Consider the following 27,085-nt stretch of genomic DNA (forward strand, 5'->3'; position numbering starts at 1 on the left):
TATTTGCTTTATTACATGCAAGTGCTACATTCCTGTCTGGTAAATCCCATCTTGCTACATTCATACCCTTCTTTCCCCCCCTTTTTTTTTTAAAAAAAAAAAAAAAAGTGCTCCACAGTCTGCTGTAGCATGTATGTTAAGTACTTTCTTACTGAAGAGACTGATCGCCTTCAAGGATATTGAAAATCTGGCAAAACTGGCTGAATTTGTCTTTACTGTTTAGTGTTCTAGAACACTAATTTATAAATAGGATTGTAGCGATTTGCTTATTCTGCATCCTAGAGAAACAAGGCCTATGAATTACTTGCATTTTTCATCCCTTTGTACTTATGTGAATTAAGATCACATATTAAAAGTATCAAGAACTATGTCTCTCTGACGTATTGAGGGCAAATGATAGAGAAGGAATTTGAATACTTGCCATTTAAGCATGAAGGAGCATACCTTGCAAGCTTCACACTTGTTTTGGCTTTGAAGAAAAAGCAATTTGAATATTAAAAAAAAAAAACAAAACAGTTTGTTCAAACTTGTGATTCATTTGGTCAAACCAGTCCTGCATTTTGGTGTGTAAAGTATAACAGACAGTGAGGTTTTGGTTATGCAGCTGAGGTAATAATTTACTGAAAGGAATCTAATTATGATAACAACAAAACTATCCTTAGTTAGAGCAATTAGTTTGATTTATGCATAAGTTTCTTTTATATAAGAGTACCTACTTTTTGGTACTTTACAAATACAAATAGATCTACGAATTTTCATATTATAAAGGAGGAAATATAATTCTGTGCACTTCAACATTTTAAACACCAAAACCTTTTCACAGTCATCATGAGAAAACACTGATATATCTCTCTAGCAGTTTGGGGTAGCGTAAACTACTTTCCATGAGTATAATGAACAAGTCCCTGCATAAACCAAATATGAGAATATGTGTATGCTTTCCTGTATTGCAACTAACTTGTGCTGCTAACACCCTGGCATGACTATTTCTGCATTTTGTTGAACTAATTAGGTGTGTAAAGTGATGACTGAGAACAGTTACCTGTAGGTGAAGATGGTTTAGATGTGTCATGTTCTTTTCCCCTTTGCTGGGGAATACACATTGTTTCTGGACAGGAGCCAGTTTGGGCAACTAAAACTCGTTTCAGGGCTGGTGTAACCTGTAATTTGACTTTTGACAATACCTGAGACTGGCAAGGGCAGTGAGGTTCTTAAGGATAGTTAAATTTTCTATGATGCTTTATTTCTGTGGATGTTCTATACGTGCTTGCAATAACTTTGAGGGAATATTTGTTTCACTGACCTGCAGCTGACACATAATGGATTAACAAGGAAGCTTTTCCTCTCTTTCCCCCCTTCTGTTAGTACCATCTCCTTACCTTCCAAGCACACACACTCACATGCCCACCTTAACTCTTTGAAGCAGGGTTACAGGCACTATGCTTTCTGCCAAACTAAACCATAATTTTCCAGCAGGGACTAATAGATTTTGCTAAACTCCCAGTTTCCTATCCAGTGCATGAGACTCTGAAGTCGCACTCAATCTTAGCATTTTCCTTTGGACACTGTGGTTTAAGCCTTTATCTGCACCAGGAATTCTACTCAAAAGCTTTTGCATGATGTTGCAGAAATACCTGCATTGAAGTTTTACTTCACAAGCTCCTAATTTCTCTCAAACTTTTAGTGAGATTAATTGCTGCCATCCTCTGTTGAGCAGTAACATTTCTGTAGCAAGAACTTGCCAATTAGTCTGTGACCCTTTGACATGTATTTTCAAGATAGAAACGTGAATATTCACCTGAATATAGCAAAATTCTACCATTTTTACCTCCAAGAAATTAGTAAGTTTCAAATACCCACTAATACAGTTAAGGTCAACTACAGTTCTGTAGTACATGTATGGTATTAAGTTTATTTAAATTTTTATCAGTACCAAAAGATTTCAGGCATATGTTGTGTGTACTGTCTCTTAATTTTTCTTAATAAAGATGCTGATACTTGGATAGGTTGGTATAACCAAAGAGTATTTTGTTTCTTTTATAACATATTTGCTTCTCTGAAGTACTGTTACAATAACCTGCATTGCAGGGGCAGAGGCAGTGACTGGGTCTGTCTTCAGTTGCTTTTTATTTTAATTCAACTTTATCTTTCATCATCAGTCCCATTAATAAATAGGAAAAGGTTGAGTTCATTTATTTCTGCATCAGAAAAGCATTGGTCTCCATGGTTACTTAAAGCCATGTAGCTTCTTTTTTTCCCCCTTTACCTAATGTGCATTGGGTCCTCCATCTTGAGTTTTTTCCATAGGTATTTTTGAAATGAGCATTTTTTTCTATTTCTCCATATTGCACTGTGCACAAAACCAATCACCTGAAAATCATATAACCTTTTCCTAACAATTTATTCATATAACTGAATGGTTTTTGTTTCCATAGACCTATTTTGCAGTTTAAAAAAAAAAATAAAATTCTCCAGGTTGGGAGATGAACTGTGCTCCAAGTGAAATAGCAACTGCATTCCAAAACTGCACATCCAAAGGTCTGTAACAGCTTTGCAGAACATTTATTTATACCATCAAGTTATGTTACACAACAGCTTCAAAAACCCTAATCCTAGTTTGAAATAGAGTGCTGGAAGCTTCAGCCATGTGCACTTTATTGAATTTTTAAATTCTGACATTGATTTCACGTTCTCTTGTAAAATCTGAATATTTGTGAAGCTGGCAGTATTAGGACATTACTTAACAGTTTTAACATGCTACGCTACAGCACTCCTTGAAATTCTGATCTTTTAAGTAATAAAATGAAGGTAAACAAAGTGAGGTTTTGTACAGTTTCTTCATTTATTTAGGAAGCTTATCAAGTAAGTGTAAAGTACTGTGATCAAATCTTGGAATAAATGTTCCAGCCTCCACATAGCTACAATATGATCAGAAATTTTTAGCTTACCTTCAAGATTCCAGCCAAAGATAAAAGCTTTAAGAGTTGCTTCTTCCCAATATTATGAACTATGAACCATAAGAATAAACTGAGGCAGCCTTTCCTAAAAACCTTTACATAATCAAAAATTAATTATTTTGATACTTGTACCTACATAATTCATAGGGAAGAAGTCTTCAGTTTGGTAGAGTTTTGGCAGGTCATAGGAGGGTGCTGCTGACAGCTGACAGTTCTCTGAAACAAGAACAGGAGAGAAATAAATTTTAAAGAACAGGAAATAATACTTCAAGGAGTTGATGATGTAAAAGATGTGAGATTGGGGAACAGAATCAGCATCTCAGAACTGAAGTTACTTTCCAGTACAAGATAATTGGTTTTGTAAACAACACTGAAAATGTGAAACTGTTGACTTTCACACCGGATTCTACAGACTTTGCCATTTTAGGATTAATACTGGACAGAAAAATAGACTAGAACACAGGGGAAATCAGTTTTAAAGCACAGAAAAATGCAAATTAATTAGTAACAGTGGAAAATACTGACTACAGAAGAAATACAGAATGGGATTTGGGTTTGCTTCTGGGGTTTTTAAGAATTCAAATAATTGATTAGTCCTGAATTGAAGAGAGAAAATCATTTTTCTGTAGTGCAACAATTCAAACCTCCAGCTAAAATCAGTCTCAATGGAAAATGAGCCCTTAAAAGTAGATTCAGGATTTCCCTTAGCTGGTGAAAACACTGTCCCACTTGGATTTCTAACCAGTTATTTTAGAACTGTTTATTCTTAGCACTTACTATCCAAAAATCCTCCAAGTAGATGATGCTATGATTGCAATGAAAATTTACTTTTTAAAAATTATATTTTTCAGATCTGCACTAGTAATCTGATGCTTTGATAAATAATTACTTGTTACTTTTATAGCACATCAGGTATTACAATTCATAGATAAACTTAGCCCCTTCTGACCTGCAGGTACCATATGTTTTCTGTATACCTTCTTGACACAGGTTATTCCGGGTGACTTCCATAACTATGCCATAAATACAAAAGCAACTCCTCCTGTTTTATATCTACCCACACCAAACTTTTATTAATGAACACTCTTGTTATAAGCTTAAAGGTACTACTTCAGTCTTCATTACCTTAAAATATAGCTGCTGAATCAATGAGAGACAAAGATATATTCCATATAGCTTGACAGTATTTTATGAGGAAGAGGTCTGAGAAGAGCTTTCTTACACAATGGTACAAATGCTACACAGGGTTAAAAGACAAGGGCATGAGGAATCTCTGTGCTGTGCACATCACACAGCCTGAAGATGAAATAATTCTTTTGTGGTCAGGCTGCTGTGAAACTTAAAGGAAAAGTGATATGGTTGCCTGCTAAGGAGGGGAAAAAGGAGAGAAGGGGGAGGAAATGGCTTGAAATTCCAAAGCCTATTAAAGTCATCAGAAGAGAAAGGTTTAACTTGGAACTAATAGCTTTTCACCTCTATATTATTTGATTCATGCCTGTCACAATCTAATAAAGGCCAGATTATGGCCCTTAGAAAGTAGGTGCTCTCATTAGGAAGGCACCCATACTATACAGCCATATGGTAACATACAATCAAGTCCTGGCACTTACTACAGCAGTAGCTTGCTGCAGGCCCAGGGGCCATAGGACTAAGCTGTTTATGTCCAATCCAGGCTATTAAGTCCTTGGACAATGCCATTTCACTGGCTTCTGTGAGTAGCTACAGCACCTCTTCACTAAAAATACATCAATCCTTATTTCTCCTCTTAACTTGTCTCTTAGGACAGGCTTGAGGTGGCTAAGCACAGTGTAGTGAGTTTACATTGTGCCTGAAACACAGGAGCTGGAAAGAGATCTCTGCTGAGATGCCCTAGAGCCCTGCATTCTTTGTCCCAACCTTGGAAACTATTAACTTAAAGAGCCAACAATGAGTGAATAAACTGAGGAAACAAAGATTAAAGGAAGTATAAAGGAATTCAGCATTTGGAAGGCAGTATAACATGTTCAGATGAAGCTAGATCAAATAGTAGAAATGAAAGGACCAAAACATTTGCAAGAGCTTTTGGAAATACACATTGCAATGCTGTACTTGCAAGCAAACAAAAGAAATGGCATGCAGAATCATGCCTGAAAGATTAAAACAACTGGTCACAGCTTTAGAGCCTTCAGTCAGTTGCATTTTAACAGGCAGCCAAGTTATCCAGAGAGACAAGTTCTGTGACATAACACCTAATGCACTGAAAGCATCCCTTGAGAAATAAGTCACAGTCCCTAAAAGCCAAGCCCCCAGCTGATAAAGATAAATACAGGAAAGCAGTAAGAAAATGACCCATTTAAGAGCACAGTGGTTACTTTGACAACTGCAACCCAGCTTCAGAACAGCAAAGCTGGGTCAAGAGGTGATCACTTACAGGTTGTATCACATCCAGGAAACAGCTTAATTCACAGACAGTTAGATTCTACCTTCTATTGAAGAAAAATAAATGCTGGGCTTAATGTGTCTGCTTGCTCAGTTTCACTTCCATAGCCAGGCTTAAGTCAGCCTGCACAACAATGTTAGATTTAAGGCACGCACTCTAAGAATTGCTGATGTGGACACAGAAAATTGCTTCCCTTCTATCCAAATATCTGCAAAATGCTCCAGAAATCCAGTTTGGTACTGCTTTTGTAACATAAATGTAGGGCACCTCCACCTCGGGGACCACGAGCCCAGCTCAGTTAGACAAATCATCCCTCTGCCCCTGGCTATTCCCTGGCCTCCCAAACATGAGGAACAGGGAGCATTTCACTTGCTTCTACCTAAAATCAATGCTGGGGAAATGCAGTGGGTGGTGCAGGGACACTGGTACAGCCACCAAGTGCCCAGCAGAAAGGTCTGGCACCATTATAAGGACTTCTGACCCTATTCCAAACAGTGTTTACCCAGGCTATTTGCCATGTGCCTGACTGTTACACTGAGCTATTTTCACACACAGAGGTAATAGCAGATTACCTAAGAAAACGAGAAGGAATATTATTTCACACAGAAAAAAGACAATAACCTTTCTCATTCTGCATCTTGGGATGCTTGGCTGGTAACTTGAACCTTCCTTCTTATTCTGACAGCAAACACTCCAGATCTACCAAAAGAGCTTCCGTTAAGGCTACCAAATTGAAAGACTTGGTAGTTTCAACTTAGATGTCTCTACAGTAACTTTACTGGGGTGCCTATTCCTCTGAACTGAGCTCCTAATAATTCTGCTGCTTCAAAGCAGAGAGAAGAGCAACAATAAATACTCTGTCCACACTGCTGGACCATGGTGCTGACTTTGTCTTAAGCACTATTTATGTTTCTAGAGCTCCTGAACCCATTTCTTTTACATCTGCTGCCTACCACCTGAAGCAGCACTGATGTACCTTGCCCTTGACACCAGTAAACATATTTTCTCCAGTTAGTTTACAGGAAAAGACAGCAGAGCTTTCTGGAGTGGATCAGCACCTCTGCAGAGATCCAAAGAAAACAAAGCAGCTTAAGGAGCACTTTTCTCCAGAAGCCTGCAACAGCAATTTGAACTCTGCTATGAAGGATAAAAGGGGATCGATGCTTGTCTATCTGGCCATAATTATTTTCCAGATTTAGTTATTCTCAAAGGTATTAAAATCAATACTTAGACTATGGAAATCAAAACAGAAAAAAACTGAAAACAGTTTCTTCAGCACCTCCAAACCCAAGTAAGCACTCTCCCTTTTTCCCAGCAAAATTAAAAACTTTATCTGGACTTCCCTCAATCTTAATTTAAAATATAATTTAACATAACAATGGTAAAACAGTTGTCATTTATATTAAAACATATTTACAGTTCAACATTAAAAGCTTACTACTTAAAAAATCTTATGAATTTTGACTTTTCCAACCAGCCTTCTTTTGATTGCTGCCAGCCCATCCAGCACAGTGCTAGTGAACTCTTGAGATACTTTGGGGAAAAGTATGAATTAAAGAATCAAACCACAACTAACCCACATGTTCTTCTCTGTTAAACACCTTCTATGTACCAAGAAAGTAATTTAGTAGGGATATTATAGAAGAGAGCAAGGGGGCTGCCACAGAGAGACCTCTTTTTCTTAGCCTGGCTTCCATAGTAACTCATCTCCAATCTGTGGGGCTACCAATCCCCCTGTAACAAGACAAAGGAAACTCAGCTCTTCTATAGCATGTGCCACTGAAGATGTAAAATAGCAGTTCATCTACACACATGGGAAGAAACAAGAAGCAACAAACCAGTGTTCCTTAGCTAACTAATATAACTTATCCTTAGCTAACTAATATAACTTCTCAGAAGCTTCTTGAACCTTCTCAAAGTTGTTTAACCAGCATCACGGAATCATCTTTTAATTAGCAACATTGAAATAGACTGAAGATTAATCCTAACAATAGCTTTACAAACTAAGCAAACATTACTGCACCTTGGGAAACCAAGGCAGAAAGGTTGGATGAGGTGTCCCGACAGAGAGCAAGCCATGGCAGAGCCTAGATTTAAATCAGGACTGACAGGAGAATTCTAGCAGAGCCTGCAGCACTGGTTTAAAATTCCACAGCCTACAGCTGTCCTCCCCCAGAGATTATTTTTCTCTCAATCAGCAGGAGGAAGTGTGTTGCCACATCAGAGCCATCCTACTTCAGTCTGGCACACTACCTTAAATCACTGATGAAGGTAGGTTTGTACTAAGCTGCCAAAACTATTAATGGTAAAAGCCAGAGCACGAGTGTACATTCTTCTCTTCAGAGTAGTAGTATCTTCTGTCCTACAGCAAACAGAGTAAGGTCAAACCATTCCAGTTTTCAGAACAGAAGCTTCAGAGCCCAACAGCCAATTTCTTATCTCTCACAGGATACCTATTTTACCCGGTATGACTTGCAAGAATTGGATTCCATTCTTAGCTTCACATGCTCAGCATTTTTACTGTCTCGTCAAGGTAAAGAAACCTATCTATCACTCCTTAAGTCCCAAATGTGGCTGGATGACAAGAACAAGCTGAAGAATTTTCTTCCTGAGAAGATAGAGATGTCTTTTCTGATTCTGATGTCTGCACCCACCATGAGCTGGAGTAAGCCAAGCTGGACATCTGACTTCACTTAAAGCACTCACAAAAACTTCAGTTACAATCTGCAAATTCACACTACAGAATTCTGTTTGAAGACCACCTTACCTTCTCTTTTTTCAAGTCGATGGCATTACTGTGAAGGCTTTCCAGATGATTATTGACTCTTGCATTAATGTTCTTATCTCTGATTGCCTGACAGATGCTGGAGGGGGAGTTCTTTCTTTGGTGGTCTGTTACTAGTGGTCTCAAAAGGACAGTAAACAGTTCACAGACTGACTGGACAGGTTTCGTTCTTAAACAATTTATGAAGTAAATAATACAGAACAGAAACAGGAAATTACATTTCCTCACCTGTTTGCTTTGTAATTCAGAAAGCAGATGCCTCTTCCTTCTTAGCATGATCATATTACCATCTAAATCATAAATCATAAGCTTTGTCTTCCTGTTGTTCTAAACATTGTGTGTAAGCACTTCAGAGCAAGGCCAATTCCATGCAAGTTCCATAAAGCTTCATATATATCTTTATGACTAGAATCTCTTCAAGTAAGGCTAAATCAGGCTTCCCATTGTAAAGTACGGTACCATAAAAACATGTAAAAAAAGTCAAACAGCTATTTTTATTAAATAAATAGCAATGAGAAACATAAAGTGTAGAGAATTTATAAAAAGAACAGGAGAAAAAAAAAAAAACACCTCTCCTTTTTTTCCCCTCAACCTCTTCAGCAAAGATTTATTCAACAGCTACAATAATGATTGCTGCACAAATCAATAGTCTTGCAGAAGGCACAGGAAAGTACAGTTTATTCACTGTTCAGTATGGAGACAGAAACATAAGAATGCAGCAGCTCTTCTCCTACCAAAAGAGTGTAGGATACAGATGAGATGTGACAGCTTTGAAGAACCTCACCTGAAAATGTATAGTCTAAGATTTTGTGCTTAGGTGTGTTATCCACCAGGCTTTCTTCTTTTCAGTGATAGATCTATATACTAATATATATACTAATATAATAATTTTCCTCATATACTGTAGCCAGAAGGAACATGTCCTTTGGAAAGTCTGGTTTTGTTTTGTTGTTGCCATTTGTGACTGGTCTGACAGTCTGTCTATGGGGCTTCCTAAGGCAGCCCTGGCTTCAGCACTCACTCTCGATCGATTTCTGAACAGAAGCTGTAATATATTTGGGGCTGCTCCTCATACATTAAACTTTAGGAAAGCCAAAAGGGAGTAGCAGTGAAAGAATGAGGACTAAAATGGTAACAATAATACTAACATTTCTACCTGCAGGAGCACAAAGGGCAGAAACTGACCACTTGACTGTCACAATATCCTTCTAACACAAGTATTCTTATTTTAATAGTAAGATAACTCTAAACACTCTTTGCCATGTTTTGCTATGGGACCATGGGACCAGATGCATTCATTTGAGGATGCTAAAGCTGATGGTTCCCATCGGTGTGAGGCTGCTGTCAGTCATCTTAAAAATCAGGACAACCAGATGCCTGGCAGAGTCAAATATCATGCTTATCTTCAAGAAGGCCAAGGAGGAAGACTTGTGGATCTACAGGATGCTCAGACAAACTTCAGTCCCAAAAATACAGAGCAAATCCTTTTCAAATCTATTTCCAGAGCTTCAAAGAAAAGGAGGTGATTGAAAAGAGTCAGCACAGCTCTAATAAGGGCAAACAATGATTAGCCAACCTAATTAACAGCTGGCTAAAAAGCAGCTTTGCAGAAAAAGTACTAGAGGTCCTCAGAGACCAGAAGCTGAACCTGAATCAGCAGAGTGCTCTGGCAGAGATCAAAGCTAACAGCATACTGGTATCAGTAAGAGCACAACAAACAGACTGTGGGATGTGATCACTTCCCTTTATTTTGGCCTAAGACTGAATCTGGAATACTGTGCCTGCTTTTGCCTCCCCAGTAGATGAGGGATGTACTGGACTGACATACCTGGAGCAAGTCCAACAGAGGACAGTCAGGGTGCTCAGGGGCTGGAGCACATACACTATGAGGAGAGTTGAGACAATTTCTTAAGCCTGAAGAAGAGAAGTGCAATTTAGTTGATGTCTTCGGCTACCTAGTGAGTGAAGACAGAGCTACTTACAGAGAAAACAGAACTGGCCTCAGAACTGTATAGCAAAAAAAACCAAAAAAAACCAACCCAAAACAACCACAACAAAACACCAACCAAAAAACACAGGCAATTTATATATGTTGTGGAAAGAGAAATACCAGTCAGATACATGGAAAAAAATATGATGCTATGGTCAAACTGGTACCCAGAGAGGCCCTGGACAGCCTAATCTAACTTCAGCTGACCTTGTTTTCAGTTGAGTGTTGGACTTGATGACCTCCAGAAGTTTTAACTTACATTATTCAGTGATTCTGATTGAGGCACAGAGGCAACAAATTACTTGAAATCTACTTGTGATCTTAATCATGTTAACCCTAAACTTTAAACTCAGCATTTCTGGACTATTTATTTCATTCCCTAACTGCTGGGGAATTCCCATGTGATATTAAGGTTAGATAGGTTTTCTGCATTCTTGCACAAGTTAAATTATAGATTTAAAAAAATGCAGTGTTGCACTCATATTTTCCAGTGGCACTCCAAGCAAAATATGCAAAGTCCAAGTCTGCTGCTATGTCTGTTATTCATATCCAAAGCTGAAAATTAATTTTTTTATTACTCACTAATCACTTGCTGATAGTCTCAGTTCAGTTCCCAGGGGACAGAGTTATATCCACAAACCTTCAAAGCAGATGTTAGATACCTTTATCCACAAAGGTGATAAAGTGAATGGCTAGAGAATCTCAACTAGCATCTTATCTTGGTTTTCATTCTTTTTGAAGCAATGAGTTAAGGCATAAACAGCAGGCTCCAAGGCTGTCAGTCCTAGACTTTTACAAGCACCTTTTTTTATTAATGCAGTGTCTGAGTCAAGCACATACAATACCAGAATAGTAATAGCCTCAAATTCTAGGTCCCTTAGCAAATAAATTCATACCAACACATTTTCTCATCCAAGACATTTAAACATTTGGAGCCTCTTGCAACATGGAACAGCAGCTGAGGTCCCCAAGGAACAATTCAAACTGCTTTCACTTTCTGGAACAATAGTAAATAAAAATATCCATCTGAAGCCTGAGGTAGCATTATATTCAAAAAGACTCCATAATTATAATGGGAATCAAATAAGGCTAATAAAACAATAGATTGACCAAACATACAAGACAAAGTACAAGGAGTTCACGCTCCATAACTTTGTAAATGGTTCACTGGAAGTCAATAGTAGCCAAGTCAAGGAAAGAGCTGGCTTCCCAAACTGGCTTCCCAAACTGGCTTCCCAAACTGGCTTCCTGTTTCAATACCATGATATGAAACAACCTGCCAACTCCTTGTCTGAGACTACGATCAAGCAGTCAGCCAGTACAGATGTGAGACCCAACAGAGCTCAGGCTTGTACTAGAAAGGTGTTTGAATGTAGTCTGAGTGACCCTAAACAAAAGCCTTCACTGTTCTGTAAAATGGGGGCAATGAAGCAGCATGAAACTTCATACATGAACCCACCATTTAATTACCCTAAGTCCAGCAGCAGTGACCAAATGTCAGAACATCGTGTCATTTATGACTCCTGTCTCCCCTTCACCTGTTGTGCACCTCACTGAAGAACTCAGCACCATCTTCTTGGAAACTTCTGAAGCACACTGGAAGGCTGCTATTAAGTCCCAGTAAGTTTTCTCTTCTTCAGACTGAACAAACTCATCTGTCTTAGCCTCTCTTCATTGGCCATGTTGTCCAATCTAAACATCTTGATGACTCTTCCCTGAGGTCAGTCAAGTTATCACATTATTATCACAACACTTTCTTCTACTATGGCTCCCCAAACTAGGTGTGGTATTCCAGGTAAGGCCTAAGGAATGCTCAGCTGAAAAGAACAATCATTTACCTCGATCTACTGGTTGTATCTCTGTTGATACTCTCCCATCATCTGTTGGCCTTCACTGATGGAAAACTTCTACCTCATGCTTAGCCTATCACCTAAAACCAGCCCTGGGTCTTCCTCAGTAGAGCTCCTCTGCACCCAGTCAATCCCCATCTTATACCACAGCAGGGTGCTGGTCCATCCCAGGTACAGGATCTTGTGCTTGTCTTAGTTTAATTTAGTAAGATCCCCATGGACACATCTCTCTGGCCAGCTGATGTCCTCAGAAAGGCCTCCCTGTTCTGAAGCACAGCTCTTTACTGCAGTCCACAGATTTGAGGAGAATGTGTTCTGTCTCCTCCTCCAGATCATCAACAGAGATATTAGGCAAATGTCTGAAAAACTATACCTGTAACTAGCATCCAGTTAAGAGTTCAAACCATTACCAACTACCCTTCCAGTCTAATAATTCAATCAGTATTTTCATCTATCTAGCAGTTCACCCATCTGGGTCATAACATAAAAATTTAGATACAGGCATGGTTTCTGTGCGTGTCTGTATCAAAAAACTTCCTAACAAGATTTCAAGTGCTCTCCCTTTATCCACAGTTACATCACAGGCATACCACTCCTGATAACCTCACAGTTAGAAAAAACTCAGCATTCCTAATAGGAAAAGAATGCTAGTAAGGGAAAAGTATTAAAGCAGATAGGTCCCAGTCCCACTCTATTTCCATGTAAGGCAGAGGGAACTGAAAGCACACAGGACCCTGGGCAATCCAGCAGATACCAGAAATGTGGCAAAACTGGAAGCATTAGCTTTAGCCTGGCAAAACATACAATATTGTAATGTACATAGAGAAGGCATTCAGACAGAGACTGACCCACCCACAAGCCATAGCAGATGGAAAATTACACTCAGTTTCCAAGAGTAATACACCAGGAAGCAAAGATCAATGAGGTATGGCTTGTATGTCGACCTCTAGTCAGTGGCTGGGATGCTGTTCTACAATAGTACAAGAAGAAATCTGTCTACAAGTACAAGACAAAGCCAGTGTGCCCACACTGTCAAATCAAAGCTTTGGTCTCTCCAGCTGAGACCAACAGCTGATGTGTAGAATTTAAAAACAGGACAAGTATGCAGCATTCTTCTTGCCTCAAATACTCTCCTAACCTACAGGAATTTGCATTATGAGTTCCTAGAAATAGAAAGATAACCTTGCTAAATAACTCTGATAGAATTTTATACACATCTTTTCTTTCTTTTACAATCACAAGTGAATATGTCACTCCAGTGACATATTGCATGAAAAAAAACTACCCTCCTTTAGTTCATTTTGAAACTATTTCTTCCTAATAATTTCTACTTACTGTCTCATGCAATTTTAGATTTCAACAAACTCTAGTGTGTTCTGTGCAAAAGACAAGACTAAAATCATAGTCTGCTCAGCTGTTTCTCAGAGGAATGTGGTTCCAAAATCCCATTCCAGATGCTTTTTCTAGTTCTGCTGCAATAGGACCAGAACTTCAGTCAGTACTAAAGATGAAGCCACAAGACTGGCACAAGAAGGTTTTTATTTTATTCCTTTGTCCTTTTCCTAATAGTTCTTAACACTCATTTCCCTTCCTTGCCTACTACCGACCTGTGAGAAGGTTTTCATAAGGTCACCTTGATGACTCCATGATTTGTCTTTAGTGAAAAATGCCAATACCATACACATAAGGTTCACTTGCATAACCCTCATTTGCATCGCCTTTTATTTATTGACATTTCATTTTAGCTACAAGTTTTTCTACTTAGTCTCACAATGTTGCAAAGTCTGTCCACAGCTCTCTGCAGTTGGCATTCACTTCTGTGATCTCAAAATAACTATGTCAACAAGCTTTCTCATCTCATTGTATGCCTCATTTTCTAAGTCATTTATGAACACTGAACTGCATGATTTAGAAATACAGCTGGCATCTGAAAGACTTATTTTCAAGCCTTCTTCCTCAGGAGCAGATGAAATCTTTGAGATCTCAATAGCATGAAGGAGTCAGAACTGTACTTTGCAGGACTGTTGTGGAACATATGTGAATAATGACTTTTAGCAGCTTGACATGAACAGACACATTGCTTAAGTGGGAGGAGAAACACCCCATAATAAAAGCAGTTAACAGTCCAATCACTGATACAAGCCTCCATTTTTTACCATGAAAAGATGAAGTTTTGTCTTAATAACAACTGATACAAAAAATTTATGGTCTGGGAATTATTGTGATAGTTTGGTTTTACAAATCCATGTGGTCCTGCTAATCTGGAAATGAAATAGTTAAACAGGAATGGTGGGGGTTTTGCAAGAATTAACCACACTTTTCTGTAAGAGACATTATCAGCAGATGGTTCTCCTTCAATAGGTAAAGTTGTGTCAATTAATAAAGAACAAAACAGGCTGTGTGCATGCACAAAAAGGCCCTGCACACTGGGGCACAGGAGCTGCACAGGGTCTGGAGAACAGGTCAGGGGAGCCAAGTCCAGCCAAACCAAACCCAGCCAAGCCCGGCCAGGGAGAAGTGAGCCCAGCTGCCAGGTGACTCTGCCTGGCACACACAACGCACATTTTCTGCAGACTGTCTTGAATTTTTGTTCTTGGCAAACCAGAGCAGCTTGGGAAATATTTGCAGGTCTGGCTACTTAAGCAGGAGCAGCCTAGCAGGAAGCACGCAAGAATCACCCAAGATCAGCTTGCAGAATTACTGCTGCTGGAGGAAGAAAATTGTTTCCATAATAACTGATTTGCAGAGTACCAGCTATGTTTTCTATAGCATTTTGCCACCCAGCTGAATTACTAAAAAAGCAGGTGCAAACATGCTATTTTCATACCTTTTTTCCCCCCAAGCCATACTGACACATGGACTCTGCGACAAAATGAATGCTACTGAAGCCCAAAAATATCTGCACTGAATATAAATATATTATGAAATAGCTTCTAAACTCTGCCCTGAAGCCCTTTCTGATTGGCTGCCAATGATGTCACACATCCATAAAGCCCAATAAAACGCATGGATTAACAAGTCTCATTTTTGCATATGAACTGCATGCAGCAGGAGGACGGACACTCCAGGACAGCAATGGGTTAACTGCTCCACCTCTCAGGTAGTTAAAATCCTGCCAACCTCAGGCCTCCTGTCAAGAAAGCAGCACCATGTCTGTGCTGACAGACTATCTTAACCAGACTTAACTAAGTACTGTTTAATTGGAGGAGAAGCCTTCTTAAGGGGTACAGTAAATCACTGACAGTTTTTAGGTATTAAAGATACACTTATGCATATTCAGAGCAATTTATTTGCTCTTCTCTGGCATTTATGATCTTACACTTCAAGTCAAAGGTGAACTAAATATAATAAGTACAGTACCCTTTCCAAATGGGAACCTGACCTTCACCAGGCTGCATAAACTGTTATCAAAGTGAGAAACATTTTACAAAAGTCCTAACAAAACTAAAATCTACAATTTTAGAAAACCCAAAACCTAATGTCACAAATATCAATTAAGCTTTTAAAATACACTACTTAGGCACCAATTGCTCAAATGGTAAAATATGTTAGCTCTTTCTGTGAGATAATGCTTATGGGTTGCCTGACAAGGACTACTGGTTTGAAGGTTTGGGTAGTTTTGACAAATAGAGCACTCTGTGCAAAGAGAAATCTGCTGTATAAAATCCTAAGTATGTCTGATGCACAATTATGAGCAACCAACATTTGTTTCTTACTATGAATACAATTCTTGAAGCTGGCTTAATTTCAAATGTTATTAGGTAGATAATATGTTGTATAGTAAGGAGTTTTACACATGAACTGAAAATATACTCAATTTGATCATCCTATTCTAGGCAGTTTTGCTGCCAAATGTATGCTAATTTATATATAGCAGCCTGTTTGATAGTTTATACTCGTACTTCCAAAGCAAGCATGGAAGCAGACCACAGAGAAATATAATAATGTTTCCTGATTTGCTACATAAAACTTTATTTGCTTTTCAAATCTTTGTCTAAGGTTTAGAAACATTCAATAGAAACGAAACTGCAAACTGCATGGTTCAAACACAGAGCTGCTATAAAGTATGGTATCACTGCAGTGCTCAAAGCTGTACCACAATATAAGAGAAAAGGCTTTGTATTGCTGTCTTCTATTGCTCTTTCTGCCTCTCTTTTCAGCTTCACATTACTGGCAAAAACGCTAAAATCAGTCAAAGGAAAAAAGCCCACAAGCTCAGTCAGTATCTAAAAACCTCATGCTTTCCTTGATTATTCCTAAAGGATCTCTTTACCAGTGAACCTCAGCACATACCATCAAATATTTCGAGTGGAACAAATTCATTAACTTGTAAACACTACTTAACTAACTGAAAGCCAGTGACAGAAATCTAGAGCACTGTTAAATCAATTTCAAGCAGACACTGCATTTCATGTGTTAATACTCGCCATCTGCTCATGTTGCATTTTTTACCACAGAGAAAAAAAATGTGACTGCTGAGTAAAGACGCTTTGAAAAAAACAAAAAAGAAACCTGGACTCACTTAGCCATAAACTATGGCTTTATTTAGACAGAGACACTCTCTGTCTCTCTACTAAAACCAGAAGAACCTATGTAAAATTGTCTTTTTAGCTGTTGCTGCCTTATAATAACTACAATCTTGAAGAAAAGGAAATCTTGAAGAAAAAAGAAAGTGCCTGTGCATGTTTGGTACCCCAGACAGCAAGAAATTTGCCTCAGGGAGAAACACTTTGGAAAAGAAATGGGGGAAGGGTAATATGCTGGTAGACAGAGTGGGTAAAGGAACCAACGCATCAGCGTGTGAGCATTTGTGTTGGAGGCTCTGTAAAAAACTGCCAGTCCTACGGCTCCTAGAGGCGCCAGCACAGCAAAGCACCTTTCCTGCAACACAACCATTACATCACGCACAGAACTGCCTGCCAGCCACAGAAAATGGCCCAGCCAGGAAGGGATGGATACTAGCAGAGGGAATGTTTCCCCATTTTGTGAAACGTGCATTTTTAACTGACTTTTTTTCAAAAACTAGCTTTAAAAAACAATTTATTAACTTCTTATCCCCTTGAAAACTAAAGGTGATCAACATTCTGCTTCAAAAGGTGGGCCTGTGACTTAGAGAATGCCATGACATGATGGTAAGCTTTGTTTTAGTTTTGGCTCAAATGGTGTATTATTTGATATTCAGTGTGCTTCTAGTAATAATCCTGAAGAGCACTCAGGCATTTCAGTAATGCAAGTGAAAAGGAATTTGCTATGGTACTGAGGGATAAATATTTCTGAAGTTATGTGCTATGAAGTTCTGCTTAGTTTTTGCTTTTTGGACCATTCAATGGTCAACCTACCATTTTTTCCCCCCAAGCCAGATACACTGAGCAGCAGGTCCTGATCTAGATGGGCAAGTTCCAAAGCAAATTTCTCTACAGAAGAAACCTATCTACTGGAAGCTGGAGAAAAGCTTTTCACAAAAGTTGCTGCACAGTAACTGTGCAAGAAGACTTCCCAGTGCATGCTCCAGTTACAATGATAAAGTCAAAGCATGAAATCTGAAATTGTGAATTCTGGCTAAAGATCTCTCTCATCCATTTATCATTATTAGGCCACAGAACAATTTTACCTTCATAAAACTGTAGCACAGTGCACTTTTTCTCTGGATGTCACCTTTCTCTGCAAGGATTCCCAATGTTACTTATGATTTGATTTTGATAATACTGTATTAGCTGTTGGTATCTTATTCCCAGTCATTGGAAAGATTAAAATAAAAAATACTGTGGTTGTAACCAAAATAAACAAATAGCAGCCAATGTCACATGTAAGTGAAAAAAGGACACTAACAGGATAATTCATGTCACAAATACTTGAACACAAGGCATTCTACACAGTGCAAAAACCCACATCTGGTTCCAGATCCTTCATACTTGAAATTCATACCTTTTTATTTCCACCCCACATCTTTCACCAGGTCTCTCCTCTCCACAAAGAAGTTTCTTGAATTCACTTAGCATTTCCAATACTTCACTCATTCTCACATTAATGAAACCCATATGTTTAAGCATTACTGTCCTCAGTCCCTTCTTTATTGCCCTTTTTCTGAGAATTGAACTTATTTTGTGAGTAGCTTTCTCTACACTAAAAAAAGTTACAGATTTTATTAACATCTTTCACAATTTTGAAGACAACTGCAGAATTGCTTATTTGCTTGAAACAGTTAGGATGCTAGGAAACAAAGATGTGCATCTGTCCTGTTACAACATTCAGTTTCCTATTTTCAAATGTATATCTGAACAATTACAGCTTTGGGAAGGCTGCATTGAAGAGCTACTTCAAGAATCGATGTGGCAGACTGCATACAATAAACTGAAAGCTCAAAGAACAGCTTGCCTCAAGACAGCTGCAGTGATTTTCAACCCCAGTTGGCTGCTCTGCATCCTCTCCAGTGTCCCCCTGCACTGCAGAAGGAGCAGCTGAACTGCCCAGCATTTGCAAGAAAATGAAACTGGTTTCACTTCACTTCAGCATACAACTGTATGCTGTACCTTCTTCACAAGAGTGTGGCACCCTCTTCACCTAGTTGACTTCTAGTTATTCCTTTTTTCTCGTTATTGTCCTGATATAAAGGTATTTATTCCAGACACATCTAACAGTTACACATGCTCCTAAATGACATGCAGTTCTTTAAAACAAGGTCCCAAACAAAATCTAAGTGGAGGAAGTATGAACAACCATCAAAGCAAGAGCAGTCATCAGGAAAATGAGTCACAGAGAAGGCCAGCAGAGTCCCCCAGGAGACTTTCATATTTAACAGTCTCACACAGAGGCACCAGAAAAGAGGTGATCAAATACTTTTCAAAAGTGGTGGGTGTCCCCAGCAGGAACATCTATGTGACAGTACAAGGAGATGGAGAAGAGAGCAGAGGAAGGGGGAGTTAATTGGACATCTGTGTGAAGCTGGGGGAGGGCAGACAGGAAGGCAGTAATAAACTCCATAAGCAGACAGTGCCACAGGCCTAGAAAAAGACTCCAGCTTCATTCAGAGCAAGAAAATAGAATCCACATTGGTCAGAGAATGCCTGTATCAAAATTACACCACCTTCTGACTGACCTTGCTTACCCAGGAATTTTGGAGGAGAACAGGCAATTTTGTAAAACCAATATGGCCTTTAGCAGCACTGTGGTCATTTGTAAACAGGGAAAGAAAAAATTTCTCCAGTATCTGACTCTTCCACTTTACTGCTCACCTCATACACAAACTATCTCAAGTACTTCAGTGAAAGCTCAGATTCAGACTAATTTCACAAACAACACTTTTATGGATCACTTTGCACATGAGTTAGCTACATATCTACTTCTGGTTAACTTTCTTTAAAAGAATTATACAGGGTAAAGATCCTCATTCCCCAGGCAGCCTTCACATTTCATTCATATTAATCTATAAGTGCACTTTCCAAGAAAAGTCAACCTGATTTACAATAAGAGGTATTTATATGAGTTTCTCCTTTTTGAGTACCACTTTAGGATACTGCAAAAATACACAAGCTACAATGTGCTCTATAATATAAAAGCCAAATCAGAATGAAAATTCCTGTCCAAAAGTCCCTCATGACAACTTCATCTCAATTTTAATGCAGAAATTACTCTGTGTGAAATACCTGTAGTGAGGATTTTTCTATTTTAACCCTTTCCTAGCCCATAGCATCTTATTGGGTCTCATATCAGCTTCTGCAGTTACAAAACGGACACCTGGTTCAGCTGTTCTATTTAATCCTTAAAAAAACACTTCAGATGAAAATCTGAAACACTGTAATAGTTCAGCAAACCAAGTTTCATGCAGACAGAATATTCTTCTAAGGGTTCCATGGCTACACTGTAGTTTATAATGCAGCCCTAATAAAGTAATTTTATTTCTGTGTGCCTCCAGTTTCCCTCAGCAAGTTGGTGCATGGTGCACGTTTCCTTTTGCCCGTTTGTCTGATGAATTTACCCAGAAAGTAGTCTGTGCACGGAACTACTATTGATTATGTGCTTCAAGATTTAGCACCCTGATCTCAGTTAAGACATCCTGCCCCCACCATAAATTAAGGAATTTTTTTTAAGTAAAATGTTTGTAAATAGAAAACCATTTTAAAGGCTGACTTTTTTTGTGCGTGTGTACAACATTTAAAATAGAATCAGAATAAACACAGACATTTTTGCTTTTGTCACACTGAGACCACAATTTCTACAGACATTTCTCTGATGAGACATCATTACAAAAGTCTATATTATGTGGTTACAAAAATAAGTGGAGAAGCATACCATGCAGTGGAGACAATAATCCACAGAATATGGTAAAATGAAATTCCCAACAAACTAACCACAACTGTGGCTGACAAAAACATAATTCCCCAGTGTATTACAATCCATTTGAAATGTTTAACCCTAACATTATCTAATCTGTAGTATGTTCCTGTATCTCTGCTAGAACTTAAAAGGTAGCTGGTAGAAAATAAACTTAGAAAAAATAGTATATCCAAATAAAAGAGTCAACCTTTTTTAGTAAGAGATCTCTACTATTTTGGCAATTGTGGTTAATTTCTCTTAATCCCAGATGTACAAATGTCACACTTGTAACAAAGAAACTTGGATGTTGTGAGAAAAAGCCACACAAATAATTATGTTAAGAAAGGGACCCAAAAGCACCTTTCACAATGTGCTGCTTTGCTGGCCCTAGGCCATTCATGCTAGAGACACAGCCACCAAATTCTAGCTTTTATTATTTTATTGCTTTTGGTTTTTTAAGGATCGACAGCAGCACAGCACAGGTTTATGAATAAGAACATCAGGGACTGTGAACTGTATTATACACACATTGGTTTGTAACAATGAGTGCACACAATCCTGTTTAACAATAGATATAATGGCACGGAGCCTCATATCAAGACAGAAAGGCAAGTAGGAGCAGAAAATCAGGTACAGCTGAAGACACATTGCCCCAGAAGACAAGCCAGTGCAGAGCTACAACCTCTAACATGCAAATGTTTAAATCAATAGTGCAGGCAGCAGCCACTACTTGCTGCATTCCTTACAGTAGCAGCCAAAAGGAACGTAAGAAAAGGGGAGGGTGAGGAGACATTTACCACTTATTTTACTGGCGCCAGCTAAAATATTTTCTGTAGTTAATTCACTTTAACTCTGCACAGGGCAATGTTATGTGAAACATTTCTGGAGGAAGATTATTTTTTTTTCTTGCATTTCAAGAGCAAGCATCATACCCTAGTAAACCATGTTCTGCAGAATAGATTTAAAGCTCAGCAATACTAACCAATGGAGTCACTGAAACTGAACTGTGGAGGAGGAGCTCTTTACATGCAGAGGCTGGGTTTCTATTTTCTGGCACAGATTATGCCAGTTTAAAAAAAGCACTGTTTTACAAATCTTTACATATGTAACCAGAGGCTTTTGTCAGTGGAGTGAAATTATATCTTAAAAATCATTTATATGATAGAAAAGAGTTGAGAGCACTAACGAAAGTGGCTTTCTGACAAATCTAGTTTTTCCTAACAGTTTTTATTAATTCATTTTTTCATAGTTCTGGAATTCTGCAACAGGAATTGGCTCCGTCTCTTTCAAAATATAAAGGGTCTAATCCCTTCCCACTAGAGAACAGGAAGTCATAAGCCAATCTTAGCACTGCTTGAAAAAAGATCCTGGACTGTTATTTTAACTTCTTTGTTGCACATGAACTAGAGAATTTTTTTTTCCACTACCATTTCAGCATGGTGGCTAGATTAAAAGCTGATGTCTCCCTTAAACGACATCTGTTTAGTACAAGAAACTCTTGGCATCAACTGCTCTCTAAAGAATTCTAAAGGAATTACACTACTGTTTGTCCTCATAGCCATGTATGTAACTCAGAACATGTGCTACACAAATCCTTATTTATATGCCACTGCTGTCCTGCTTTGGACAGTCTAACAATGACATTTATAGTGTAAAGACTTTTTACCCTTGTTCTAGATATATTCAAACTAAATTGGTTCAACTGGGAACAGGCAGTATTTTTTTATTTTGACTGTGTGCAGTGTTCAAGCCCCAAGCACTCTCATCTGCTCCTCCAAACCTGTGGCATCACTTGATGTCCAGCCACAGTGTTGAAGCCTCTCCCAAGCTCTTCTGCTGTACAAAGATTCAGCAAACTTGTAGGAAACTCTTGCTTCAACTTCTAGAATTGTGAAGACTCCTTCAAAGACCCAAGTGAATGAGGGCTAAAGCCATGGGTAGCTGAAATCTGGAATTCTGGGCCTATTGCATGCACACACTTGAATCTTCACATGTTTAAGTGTTATCTGTTCAACAAAGAACCAGTGTGACCTCCCTGGGGCACCCGAATCCATTAATCAGTCCAAATTAGCATGGAAATGGATGAACATCAAACATATTTGCAAGTAAAATAAGCTGAACACCCAGCTGAAGTTCTTAAGATGGCATATTTAACTAAATATCAATTTTTTCCCCCAATATTAAAAAAAAAAAAAAGTCTCCTAATATACAGCATTTGAAAAAAATTATCAAGTTTTAAATATGAACACAGTACACCCCCAGTTTTGAAATACTCTGCTCTATTTTATCTCATCTCATCTTTCCCATCTGGTATGTTTTAGTAATAATTTAACAAATATTTTTCTTTAAGGCTGTGAGAAAAATCTCACAGCATTTTGGAAACACTAAACATTAGCTTCTGAGGTAAACTAGGACACAAAGAAATAGCATGACATCTACATAATCACACATAGTCCTTGGCAAAAACAGTACCAGCAATCCCAGTATGTGCTATGGAGTCTTAAAGACAAGAAATTGGTAATATGCAGCAAACAGAGAAGCTGAAACTGACTTCAAGTTACACTTGAATGATGATATGTAAAAGTTAAAAAAAAAGCAAGCAAATTTTCAATATACAAAATATTTATTCCAATTTTTTTTCTAATTTTAAAATTTACTTATGAAAATTCAAACCCAGCTAGATGTCTTCTATACTGAGAAAAACCTTAACTCCACATAGCTCTTTAGTCCTGAGCTTTCCTCTCCCTGAGAATGAACTTTCCAGTAATCTATGGAAACTGCAGCCAGAAGTTTATGTCCACTTCTACACTTTATGCTTGTAAACACAAAAAAGAACAGCTAAGTACAGGTGTCTTTCCTAGATACTTCAATTGGTATAACTCATCAATAACTTTTCCTCATTACTGAGCTCAGATAACTCTAATAAAGCAGCACTCAGAGTGCTTTGCATCATGTTACCAATTTCCCTGTCCAATTTGTCAGAATGTAACCCAGGTGTCAGGCAAAACCATTAGCCAGCACTTTAGCCAAGACCAGAGAGCAAACACCACCTCAGATGAACAGCTGCTGTTCTAGAAATAAGTAGAAAGAAAAGGTAATAAAAAGCCTCCAGAAAAAAAAAAAAAATCTAACAAACACACACCTTTTTCTTCATGCCATTGGCATGAGATTTTTTTTTGGAGGTTAGGATTTTACAAATCTTGCCCTGCAACTACACAAGGATTAAAAACTGCACTAAAAATAAGTATTTGTCAAGATTCTCAGCCAATGACATTGAAATAAAATTTCTGGCTTTAAGAAAATACCAGATATCACAAGATGCAAAACATCAAGAGTTGCTGACATTCAGTTTTGTTCCACTGGAAAAGATACCACTGGCTTTTTTAAATTCCACATGCTGAAGTTTCCTAAAATAGATTTCCTGGCCTTTCTCTAAGATGCTGAACCCCATTCAGCCCAGGGCACAGATAACATTTTTGGATAAAAGATTTGAAATCACAGGTTCCCCCATACAAAGTTCAAGCTTTACAGAAGAAAAGCTTTTCTTCCACAGAGCCGCAAACTTCACAGGAGGAAGTTATTCCCTCTGTTCTGTTCCCTCAGGAGGTGGTAACATTCTTACAGACTTACACAGTCATATTTGTAATTTATATTTAGTATAAGGCTGCTTCTTTTCAGACCACTTCTGGATATTCCTAACACAAAAGTGAATTCTGATTACTCACTTTTGTCCCCCAGATTAGACACCTTTGCCAGTGTTACTGTGCACTGGAAGTCCCCATGGAACACCTTTCTGAATGCCCCCAAAACACCAACAAAAATTAAAAAGAGAAACACTACAAGATTTTGCTGCACATTGAAATGTAATTGCAAACTAATGAGAATTATATTTCCCTTACATTTAAAATAGCACATGTTTAATCAGAAGAGGAAAAAAACTAGCTGAAATACCTACATACCAACACACTCTACTCAGAGGGAAACTCAAACTTTTTTAGTTCAAGTCTGTTCAAGGCTATGGAGAGAAGATACAGAAGTTGTATGTTGTCATTTCAGAACAAGTTAAACTCACCTACAAAATCAGTCAGGACAGTTTTAATTTTCAAATGGCACAAGATGCTAATAGGGCATCTCTGCAATTAAATCCTACATGACAGGAGAAAGGGGAGAAAAGAAAGAAAACTAGAAATAAACAGATTTGGAGAGTACAGAAACTTGGATAGCTGGTAGGAATCTTACTAGGTTTCAGGCAACATTCAAACCAAATGGAACATAGCTGTAGAAAATCAGACTCCATTTATGTCCTTAATTCAATCCTTTCCTGCATGCTTGTACTAGAAGTGAATAATCCCTTACCAGCACAGAGCACTGTCATCAAGAGACAGAATTTACAGTGAGAACCAGAGTGTAAAAGTTATTAACAAGCAGCTGTACTGCATAAATCAAGGATCCTTGCAGCCAAATAATCCATCTTAAATGGTGACCAGTTGAAGGGATTGCCCAGGGAAAGGTTTAAAGGGTAAATAAATAAACCTACTTCCAAGTCGTAAAGAATTTGTGGCTGAAGGATAGATATTTTGTTTAACATCCATTGCTGGATTTTTTAACCCACAAATTTATCTAATTGCTTTGGGGACATATAACATCCCATGGACATAAATTCTATGGTTTAATACATCGTGTAAAGTACATCCTTTCTTGTATTGTGAACCTGCCTGCTGATAATTTCATTGGATAAACTGAGTTCTTGAATTACAGGAGGGAGGGAATAATTGTTTGCTATTCATATGCTCCACATACAGAATGAATTTACAACTCTCTATCCTGTTCCATCCTCCCTTCAGGTTGAGTCTCCATCTGCTTAGAAATTTATCTCCAAGAACTTTTCCTTACCTGAGCTCATCTTTGTAAAACCTCTCACCATGCTTTCTAGATGTACTATTTTGGGGGGAAAAGATGGGAAGGAGGTATAAGATCAGCACAGTAGGAAGGTACACCATTCTCTATTTATTTTTTTCTTTTGTTCACTAATATTATCATTCCAAGATGCCTATATGTGTGAATACACCATTATGCAATATGTATTGGTGAATGGTGAATACACCATTATGCATTTGTAATTATGAGGGGGGAAAAAAAAAACCACAGTACACTGTCTTCACGATGATCTCAACCCAGCTTCAATAGTCTGGCCTTTTCCACATTCTTATTGGCAACCCAGTTATACAACATTACTTGTATAGGCAGACCAAGCTTGCAAAACATCCAGTTTTGATATATTTTCCAGACTGGAGTCTGCTGCACTTTAAAGATGTTTGGAAAGTTTTAGGGAACAAAATCAAGCCAACACAGGTAATGAAATTAAGGAAAAGTATGTGTTGCCTAGTGTCTTTGAAAAGCTCCAATGCCTTCATAAATGACAGCAGAGATTTTATACTGGCAGTAAACTGCCCTCGTATCAGGAACATATTTTTCCACTCCTATGAAAATATCACCAAATTTAGCTAAGCTGCAACTCTTTATTGGGTCTATTTAAACCGTAGTTTTCTAAAGATTTACTAAAGTTTGACAGCTAAACATGAAATCAGTATGCACCATCTCCTATCTACACCTCTGTTACCCAGACTGAATATTAATTACTCTCTTTAAACAGTTAAGGTCTGTTCTGGATCTGCAGAATCAGAACTGGACTTCTGCAACTGAAGATGACAGAGGTTCCTATGACACCAGACAAAAACCCGAAGTGGTTCAGCTGTACATAGATGATCACCAATACCTGTGCATCATTGTCTACCCAGTATTATTCATCCTGGCTCAGAAGCCCCTTGGAAGAAAATGAGGAGGGGAAATCATAATGGCAGAAGGGACAAAAGAAAGCAGGGAGGTAGCTGAGACTAGAACAAAGATCCTGGCAGAAAATTGCTAAGACTGAAAACATGGTAGCTTCACATTGAGATGCAAAGGGAGCAAAGGAAGGGATGAGTTCAGAAAAGGCAAACTAGAGATTGTAATGTACTGCTGGGGAAACAACAGATTCAGAGAATAACCTGGAACCTTGAAAAAGGAAAACAGTGTAGAGGTGAGTAGTATGAAGACATTATTGATAAAAAACAGGGACATACAGGGTGAAGAGTACATAAAACTTCCTCAAGTCTACATCAGATCTCATTGTCCTTGACTTTTAATGTTCTTCTATCAGTAAATATTGCTAAAACTCACTGAGTTTTCATCCCCCTCTAGTGCTCATCCATGAATGACCCAATAAAGTATTTTCAACATAACTGACATAAAACCAAAGACTAAATAGAAAGAAAAATCAATACCATGATGTATAAAAAGCTTCCTATTTTCATAGATATATATGTATATACACAGAGAAAATCCTTTCATTCAGGAGCCAAATGTAGAACTCTTCAAAAATTACCACTGAAGCTGTTCAGAGCCTAGGCAGTAACTCTTAAAGAAGAGAAAATAATTGGAAATTCTTTTAAATGTAAAAAAATGTCTTTGCAGAAGTGAACTCTAGCTAGTTTGATTTTTTTTTACAACACTTAGAATTAATAATTAAAAATGCTGTAAAGCCACATTTCATACAGAAAGGGTATTTAACATCACTCTCCCATTTGCTGGAAGCAACTTTAAAAATACTCACGTTTTTAAATGACAAGATAGTTGAACACTGAAATAATCTGCAAGCAGTATTAAGAAAAGTGCCATGGCTCTTCTCTGCTTCAAGCACTTGTTCTTCTAGGAAGGAAACACGGTGTGCAA

The 27,085-nt window shown here is 38.1% G+C and overlaps 1 long non-coding RNA gene across 1 annotated transcript; it reads right to left on the bottom strand.

Moving 5' to 3' along the window:
• Positions 1-76: 76 nt before the first annotated feature.
• LOC139803540 (uncharacterized) lies at positions 77-27,085 on the bottom strand. Its single transcript, XR_011729040.1, has 2 exons — positions 26,967-27,085; positions 77-3,173 (listed from the first exon to the last, which is right to left on the bottom strand). It is a non-coding gene; the product is annotated as an uncharacterized lncRNA (long non-coding RNA).

Source organism: Heliangelus exortis, chromosome 16 (assembly GCF_036169615.1).
Source record: "Heliangelus exortis chromosome 16, bHelExo1.hap1, whole genome shotgun sequence".
NCBI lineage: Eukaryota > Metazoa > Chordata > Aves > Apodiformes > Trochilidae > Heliangelus > Heliangelus exortis.